The 9,275-nt window shown below is 33.8% G+C and overlaps 2 long non-coding RNA genes across 2 annotated transcripts; both read right to left on the bottom strand.

Moving 5' to 3' along the window:
- Nucleotides 1-4,905: 4,905 nt before the first annotated feature.
- Nucleotides 4,906-6,498, bottom strand: LOC134199923 (uncharacterized). Its single transcript, XR_009974589.1, has 2 exons — nt 6,189-6,498; nt 4,906-6,100 (listed from the first exon to the last, which is right to left on the bottom strand). It is a non-coding gene; the product is annotated as an uncharacterized LOC134199923 (long non-coding RNA).
- A 222-nt stretch (nt 6,499-6,720) lies between these two features.
- LOC134200047 (uncharacterized) lies at nt 6,721-8,890 on the bottom strand. Its single transcript, XR_009974787.1, has 4 exons — nt 8,830-8,890; nt 7,733-7,888; nt 7,319-7,376; nt 6,721-6,934 (listed from the first exon to the last, which is right to left on the bottom strand). It is a non-coding gene; the product is annotated as an uncharacterized LOC134200047 (long non-coding RNA).
- Nucleotides 8,891-9,275: the final 385 nt, after the last annotated feature.

Genomic DNA, 9,275 nt, shown 5'->3' on the forward strand with positions numbered 1-9,275 from the left:
TACGTATAAGTACCTAAGTCATTGAACATCTAAACATTTGCTATTTGAATTTGAGCATTGTGTTTATCGATTCATTTTTGTCACAGCTAATTAAGTAACTCATGTTTGTTAATTTATGAAAATGATTGATCGCGCGTGATAATATCGGCATCAATATAATTTAGTCGTCGGTCAATATTGATCTTTATCGGGAAAAAAAAACAGAATGTTATTTTTCGAAGCAGCTCCCCAATTTAAATTAAGAGTTAAGCTTACAGATAATATGGCTATATTGTTTTATTTAAATCTTAAGTTCGATGAAACTATCATCATCATCATCATCAACAGCCCACAGTCGTCCACTGCTGGACATAGTCCTCCCCCAATCCACACCACTGAGCCCGGTCTGCGGCTCTCCTCATCCACTTCTTGCCGGCCACCGTGCGGAGGTCATCGCATCACCTAGCCAGGGGGCGTCCCACGCTACGTCTTCCGCTGCGCGGTCTCCACTCGACGACCCGTCTGCTCCAGCAATCGTCAGTCCTACGGCGTATATGGCCAGACCACTGCCCACTTCAGCTTGCTGACTCTTTGATTCTTTTTGATGAAACTATGGCAAAAGTAAAAAAATATATTAAAAATTTAAAAGTTAAAGGTAAAATTTTCAAAGAGCAAGCGCAATTAATAGAAGCGTACTCATGGAAACGATGAAGAACAGGGAATACTTTTGACCAGAACACAATTAGCACTCAACGAATTTCCTCTCGAATATACGTTCACGTATCTTTAAACGGGAACTAATTAGAAACTTAGTCCTGCCACGATGCATTCCCCCTTAACTTTCCCGCAAACTTCAATACTACCAGCTACTGAAGTGTGAAACAACGCGGATTAAGAACTTTAGTATCGGAAAGTTCTCGAATGAGAGCATTAACGGAATCAATGCATTTTAAAATCGGCAAATTTCGAATTCGACCCTAAAAAGGAAAGTTACTTTTCGTAGTTCGTAGATGAGGATTATCCACCCAGCGCTCGCTTAGGGCTTACTAATTTTGTTTATGTTATAGTTTTTGGTGGCAAAGAATATAAAACAGATGGTTTGTTGAACGTAAAATTTCAAGATTTTTATTTCGACCGTTTTTTTAACATGGGAGACACTCTTTGGGTAATTGATGATGAGGCGTTTGACCATTGAGGACTGTAGTATCATAGTTATAGATGAGTAATTATGATTTGAAGAGTTAGTGAGAGAGTTGAAAAATATTTACTATATTTACGAATATTTACGACGATTATTATAATAACAAAGTAGGTTAAGGTATGCACGGTCATTTGGTTCCAATCTAGGAATCTCTGGAATATGGGAACTAGAGATTGATAAAACTTGAGATACGTTGAAATATAGATATTTACATATATATATAATGGACTAGCGGCGGCTTATACCGCATGGTTAATGAAAAGTGACGGAATGTTTTTTTTTTTTCGAGATAAAAGGTATCCTATGTAACCCTCTTGACCTAAAACTATCTCTTTAGAAAAATATATAATACGTGAGAAAAGGACAAACATGCATATAACAAAGAAATATACAATTTCACATTTATAGTATTATAATATGTAAATAGTAAGTGTAGAATATGGAAACTTGGTCATCACGCGAATATTATGTCTGAGGCCAGAATCGAACCAGTGAGCAAAACAGTGACCAGTGCTAACTACTGCGCTATTCAGACGAATAGACTAAATATTCCATCTATTAGGTCACGGACGCAATTAAAATGAGGCAGCTATCCAATAGCTAAGATTTGCAAGAATAATAGCACGAAGAAGACCGACGAGGTACTCACGACAATAAAACGAGTGAGTGCAAAGATTCAAGACAATGTAGTTAGTTTCTCAATTTCTTGTGAAGCGAGTTCGTGAGCACGCTTCGTATCGGGTGCTTATTAAACAATTCTAACTGTTGATTTTATTATTATATATTTCATCCTTTGAGTGAGATGTTATTGATTATGTAATTTTTTTATTGGTTAGTTGGGTGTGCGAGCTCACAGCCCACCTGGTGTTAAGTGGTTACTGGAGCCCATAGACATCTACAACATAAATGCCATCACTTTGTGTTGGAACATTTGACGAGACATATTTTCTTTCGTAAGAAATAACGAACACATCCATAAAACATAAATCTAAAATAATGTAAAAATCGATGCGTAACAATATTTGACATTAATTGTTTGTAAGTCTTTAATGAATAGTAATAAATAGCTTTGCAGTGAATTTTTATCATATTATCATCTTAGTTAACCAAAAAAAAATTAGCATAAACAAGAAACGACAATGAATAATATAAATAGGAAGAAGGAAACCATTATAAGAAATATTAAAAAAAGTGTAATTATTAAATGTATAACGTATAATTATTAAATGACCAAACCAATCGTTGGCACATACAATAGATACATTATAAGTTATCATTATTTATAAGTCTGTATGCGCGGTAATGTGTCGTTGCGTAAAATGAAATGATTAATATTTAACTGTCATGTCGGTCACGGAAACATAAAAGTTTATTAAAATAGTTATTGGAAGGTTTAATGTGCACCACGTGGCAATCTGATTTGTTTATGCCTTCGAGCTTAATTGGTCATTCACAATCGACGCTACCATTGCTTTGAAATGTGTTGGCGGCACCTACAACAGACGGGAAATACTAGCTTGGAAATGTGACAGAGATTATTTATCACAATTGGCAAGTAGCAAGTATTTGACAGGGAAGAAAAAATACCATATTTTTTTCCTTACTTATTGGTAGTAGTCTCGAGGGGTTATGCTAGCTTCATCGGAGGCAGGCGAGCTCACAGGGCTTACTTAGCCTGGAGATTTTGCTAACACTGGCCCTAGCAAGAGCAGTGCTTCGCAGAATGTACTACCGGATCGGAATCGCGACCCACAGAGAAGATCCCGCGAGAAACTCAGTCAGCTTGTGGGTTAATTTACTTGCCGAACCCTTCGTTGCAAGTGACTGATTCGACGAGAGCAGTGATCGGTGCTTGGAATGCCTAAGAGCACCGAGAGTGAATCTGGAGGATCCAAAATGACGTCTACTGGGGCATCTACAGGGCCACGGCTACTGTTTATCGTTTTGTCGTCTGCATCGGGTATCTAATTTGCGGCAGCCACGATAAGAGCGTTATCGTGTCGCGCCGCTTTTTCGAAATAGCTCCTCGACACTGTCGCAGGAACGGCTTTGAATGACGTATAAGGTTTATATGAGTGTGGGCCGCGTGAGCGAACACTACACTTGCATATGTAGAGATGTATGTACCAGACGTATGCAAGTTTTGCTGAGAGTAACATGTCTACTGTACAGAGCCACGTTCAATTTTCCATCTAAGGCAGTGTCTTTATAAAATCTACATAATATATTCATTAGTCTATATTCGTTTCGTAATTATAACCTTAAAATCCTAGAACGTTTAACTTAAGTTTTTTTGGCTAAGGTTTGCCAACCTTGTTTGAAAACTAGTTTGAAACCAAGTTTGAAAACTATTAGCAAATTCACATTTCTTTTTCCCTAAAAAAGTGGTGAAAACTATAATACAATACAAATACCTGCCTTATCAAGTCACTCGACGTGTTGTCATGATTCAATAAATGAGTTGTTTTTTGTATGTTATATTGTACTATGTAAATACTGTGAAAAAAGCACAAAATACGCTATTTGATCCTATTTTAACATTATCTTCGTTCTTAAGACAATATGTTAATGCTATTTAGTAGTTTAAATTACCTAAGCCAATGACGACATCGTACTAGACTTAAATAATGAGGACACTGAATAGATCAAACTTTAGATAATTTTTTCACTCTACTTAGTCAAAACAAAAAAAAAAGTTTTTTTGGCGCGTAAACGTGAAAAAATTAAGGCGCACTGAATTTTAAAATTTGTTTTAAATATTTTTAACATAGTAATTTAGTGTATTGTTTTGTAAAATAATTTCATAGTATATGGTGGATAAGTTTGTATAAATAATTCGCTATGAGGAGAAGCGGGAAAAGGAAAAAAAAGAGGAAGGAAGATGAGAGCGAAACGGACGAAGGAGAAGAAAATTGTTTCTTTTCCAATACTTCGGACTCAGAAAGTTTTACACCAGAAATTGATCCATATAAACCTTTTCAGGTTGAAAATTATCACAGGAAGTATCCGGATAATTCCAACAAAAATGAATTTATCGTATTTCTTTCTCATATAGTTGATGATCGCACATTCACTGACAAAGACCGTATGTATCTTTCTCAATGTATTCGCAAACACGGCGTCTCAGGTGTTTTACATTTGAGAACAATCAATAAATTTAAAGTTGGTATTACTTTTGACCTGGCCAATAACGCAAATGTTTTCTTGCAAAATAAGAAGCTATTAGACGAGCTTCGGTTAAAAGCAAGCATACCGGCCTCCGATACTGAAATTACTGGAGTGTTAACTTCAGTACCAGTAGGATTATCAAATAAAAAAATTTCAGCTTTAATAGGTAGCTCTCGAAATATTATTCAGGTTCGTAGGTTTATGCGTAGGGTCAAGAATGACAACGGGTTAGTTACATTTCAACCAACACAGACAGTGGCAGTGACATTTGCTTCTACACAACTCCCACAGTACGTATACTTGGATTCTTGGCGACATGAGGTATCTCAGTATATTCCCCAAGTAAAACAATGTCTAAGATGTTTGAAGTATGGTCACATAGCTAAATATTGTAAAAATGCAGAAGTATGCTCAATATGCACGGAAAACCATAGCTTTAAATCATGCACAGTGGCAACAATCAATGCCAAATGCGTAAACTGTGGTGGGAACCACGTTGCCATCTCATCTCAATGTCCTATTAAAAAGAAGAAAGTAGAAGAAAATAAAATAAAGTCTAAAACTGTTACCTATGCAAATATATTTGACGAAAAATCTTTTCCACAACTTACGAACAGACATATAGAAACTCAATTACAAAACTTAACTAAGTCCGAAATTTTTATGAATCTTTTAATCAAATCAATTCTTAAAGTAATTAATGACCAAAAAAATGATATACCAATTAACACTGGTTCCATACGTAACATCCTGCTTGAAACTTTCAGTCAAAACACCTTATTTCCTTCTTAATGGATCATTTGAATATATTACAATGGAACTCACAAAGTATTCTTTGCAATAGATTATATTTAACACATTTCTTATACGAGCAAGATATTCATTTAGCAATTATATGTGAAACTTGGCTTCGTCCAGAAACCGTTTTCAAAATTAAAGGTTTTAACGTTGTTAGACATGATTCAGGCAATAAGCACAATGGAGTGGCCATTTTAATCAAAGATACTATTCAGTACAAGCATTTGCCAACTTTTTCAGACAATGGTCTCCAAAACATATGTGTGACAATTTTTCTTAATAATAAAGAATTAAGTTTAATTAGTTGTTACTGTCCTACTTATAGTTATCCCAGATTCGATAAAACTAAATTAGATAATCTCATAAAATCTATTCCACATCCTTTTATTTTGGCCGGTGATTTCAATGCTCACAATACATCTTGGGGTTGTAATTCAACATCACGTCGTGGTAGAGAGATTTTAGACGTCATCAATGATAATTGTCTAGTTCTGTTGAATGATGGGCAGGTTACTACTGTTGGATCTTCATCATGGCGTCCAAATGCATTAGACCTTACAATAGTTTCTCCAGAACTTGCCATGTCTTGTGAATGGTCTGTACATAACGACCCTCTCGGCAGCTATCATCTTCCAGTATTAATTAAATTCCATTTAACAACTGCAACTGATATCCACAACACACTTCATACAACTCTTCCTGTTTATCCAAATTACAAATGTGTCGATTGGAATTCTTATAAAAATCGTGTAGATGCTGGTCTTCAAAAAATAAATTTCAGCCAATATTCATCTTTAGAAAGTTACGATATATTCTGTAAATTATTGGTCGATTCAGCTCAGGCTTGTAGTGGCGTTTCTCGTAGTAAACAAAATATATCATCTCGTAAAGGTCGTATTCCACGACCTAGACTACCTTGGTGGAATTTGAAATGCTTTGATGCTGTTGTAAAATCTAAAGAGGCATATGTGAAGTTTAAAAATTGTCCATCACAAGAAAATTATATAAACTTTAAAAAACAACAAGCTTTTAAAAAACTTACATTAAAAATAGAAAAACATAACAGTTGGGTCCGTCTTTGTGAATCATTCAATCGCTCAACACCATTGTCTTTGATCTGGAAACATATGAGGAAATTTGGTAAAATTTATAATTCAAAAGGAGAGCAAGATGGTTGGGTTTTGGAGTTTCTTGAAAAATACAGTTCTGTTTATCAAAATCAGCTACAAATTGAAAATGTTTTGTCAATTAATAACAACAGTTTTTTATGTGATTCTTTTACTATCCAAGAGTTGAAATCTGCAATCGCTTCTCGCAAAGATACAGCATTCGGTTTTGATGGTATTCCATACATTTTGTTTAAGAATATCAGTGATTCTGCTCTGAGAAAAATATTGTTGATTTTGAATGAATTGTGGTTAAATATTGAAATCCCAACAGACTGGAAAATTGATATTTTAGTACCTGTTTTAAAACCTCAAAAACCTAAATACAATGCTAATTCTTATCGCCCAATAACTCTCACTTCATGCGTGGGTAAACTTTTTGAACAGTTGTTAAAACAAAGATTGGAATTTTTTGTTGAAAAATATAATTTAATATCTGACAATCAGTATGGTTTTCGTAAAGGTAAATCTGCACATGAAAGCTTCTGTCAATTGCATTTAGATATTTGTAATAGTGTTGTAAATAGAGATTGTCTTGTTGCTGTATTTTTTGACATTTCTGGAGCATTTAACAGTGTTGATATTGATGTCCTCTTCAAAGAACTGTGTGGTTTAGGTGTACCTGTAAAAATTGTAAATTGGGTTCATAATTTCTTACTAAATAGAAAGGTTTATGCTAAATATAATGGTAAAATTTATGGTCCTATGTCTTCTTCAACAGGTGTTTGTCAAGGAGGAATATTGTCACCCCTGTTATTTCTTTTGTATATACACAGATTAAATGAAATATTAGGCACTAATATAAAAAACTTACAGTTTGCAGATGATTTAGTAATATACGCTAGTGGGAAAAATATCCAGCAAATGATTGCTGATATAAATTTAGCTCTAACAAAGTTACATGAATATTTTAGTTACTTAAAACTTGAAGTTAATGCGGCCAAATCAAAAGTTTTGGTTTTTGGTAAACATTCTTCTATTCCTCCTGTAGTATACAACAACTTACCATTGGTTCTGTCATTAGAGGCTAAGTTTCTTGGTGTTTTATTCACCACTTCATTATCCTGGAATCAATATGTAGAATTAATTATTGCAAGAGCCAATGGAGCTTTGAATATATTAAAGAGTTTGTCAAAAATCAGTTGGGGAGCAGACCCTAAAATACTGCTGATGTTGTACAAATCATTGGTCAGAAGTCATTTTGAATATGGTTTTTTGTGTTTTGGTTCAGTCCATAAACTTGTTGATAAACTTGATAAAATACAAAACAATGCCTTACGCTTAATTACTGGTGCATTTAAAACCACACCTATTAATGCAATGCAATTAGAGTGTAATTTACCACCAATCAAAATCAGATTAGAACATCTAAAAGAAAGATTCATTTTAAAAATATATACAAATAAAAACAATACATTACTTAATTATTTGTCATCTGCTTCTTCTACTTTCTTCAATAAATGTCCATTTGTTCTTGAAAATATATCTGGGTTTCTTCAATTTCTTCATGGTGCACATATTCAGCGAAATGAATCCCATTTTCCTTGTTATCAAGGTGAATTTGAAAGTAAATTCCCTGATATAAATATAGTAATAGATTCTGAATTACATAGAAAAGAACAAGTATATGAAAAAATTTTTTCTTGGCGAGATCATAGATTCATTTATACAGATGGGGCTAAAAATGATATATGCACATCTTTTGCTGTTTATGATAGTGTCCTGAAAGATGGACTTGGATATAAACTTGATAACAACTTGAGCATATATTCTGCTGAAGCTGTTGCAGTTCTGTCTGCATTGCAACATATAGATAAGCATAAAAATACTTGTTCAAAGTGGGTTATTGCCACTGATTGTATGAGCCTATTAAAAAGTCTTGAAAATAATGTAAATAAAACAAATGTAAATTATTTAGTGTATAGTATAAAACAACTTTTGTATTATTTGAATGTAGTTTGTCATGTAAATATTGTACTAGTTTGGGTTCCATCCCACATTGGCATATTGGGCAATGAAAAAGCTGACCATTTAGCAACCATGATAACAAATTATAGTGCGGGTTCTGTCCCATATTTTGAAGTTGGAATTCCTTTCACAGATATTCATAGTTGTCTTAAAAAAAGAATGTGTGATAACTGGAAGAAACATTGGGATCATTCTACTCAAGTCTTATCTAAGGGTACTTGGTACAGTCTTTTGAATTCCGAAGTAAATAAAAGACCTTGGTTTTGTAAAGGAGAATATGTAAATAGAAAGTTTTATTCTATTTTATGTCGTTTGAGGTTTGGTCATTGTCGTCTGAATTACCATCTATATCGTATGAGAATGACTCTCAGTGACTTGTGTGATCGTTGTGGAAATGCTGAACAACAATCTATAAACCATATTCTATTTTCTTGCCCATCCTTTAACATTCAGCGCCTTGTGTTAATGGATGAGCTACAGGACGTTTATGGATCTTCAAATTTGGTACCGCGCTGCATACAAGATCTATTGAAGAATGAGTCTACATACCAGTATATTTGTAAATTTTTTGTAAATACTGGACTAGAGTTATAATCTAAATTGGTGATCTGAATTTTAAAAAAAAATTCAATTTGACATATGTCAGTATATTTTCAAGGAAAATATTACAGGACTTGACGTACCAACTAAGAATAATAAGGACTGAAAACACTCCCGGATTATGAAGAATGAAAATGTAGAAAATGAAATAACGGAAGACAATACATTGTTACTTAAAAACTTAAGACGAATTTTACGAAAGACGAGGCTGTAAGGACTCAGTCCATTGCCTGCTTGCAAGAGCAAAACATTAAAAAAAAAAAACAAAAAAAAAACTTAAATCAAAGTTTATAAATTGTTGCTCTGCGTACCTAAAATGCTTAAACATTTCAATTTACACGAAATTGATTAATTATACCTTTACAATTCATATCTCCTATATTTTGTTGCGCCGT

The sequence above is a fragment of the Bombyx mori genome, chromosome 13 (genome assembly GCF_030269925.1).
Source record: "Bombyx mori chromosome 13, ASM3026992v2".
Lineage (NCBI taxonomy): Eukaryota > Metazoa > Arthropoda > Insecta > Lepidoptera > Bombycidae > Bombyx > Bombyx mori.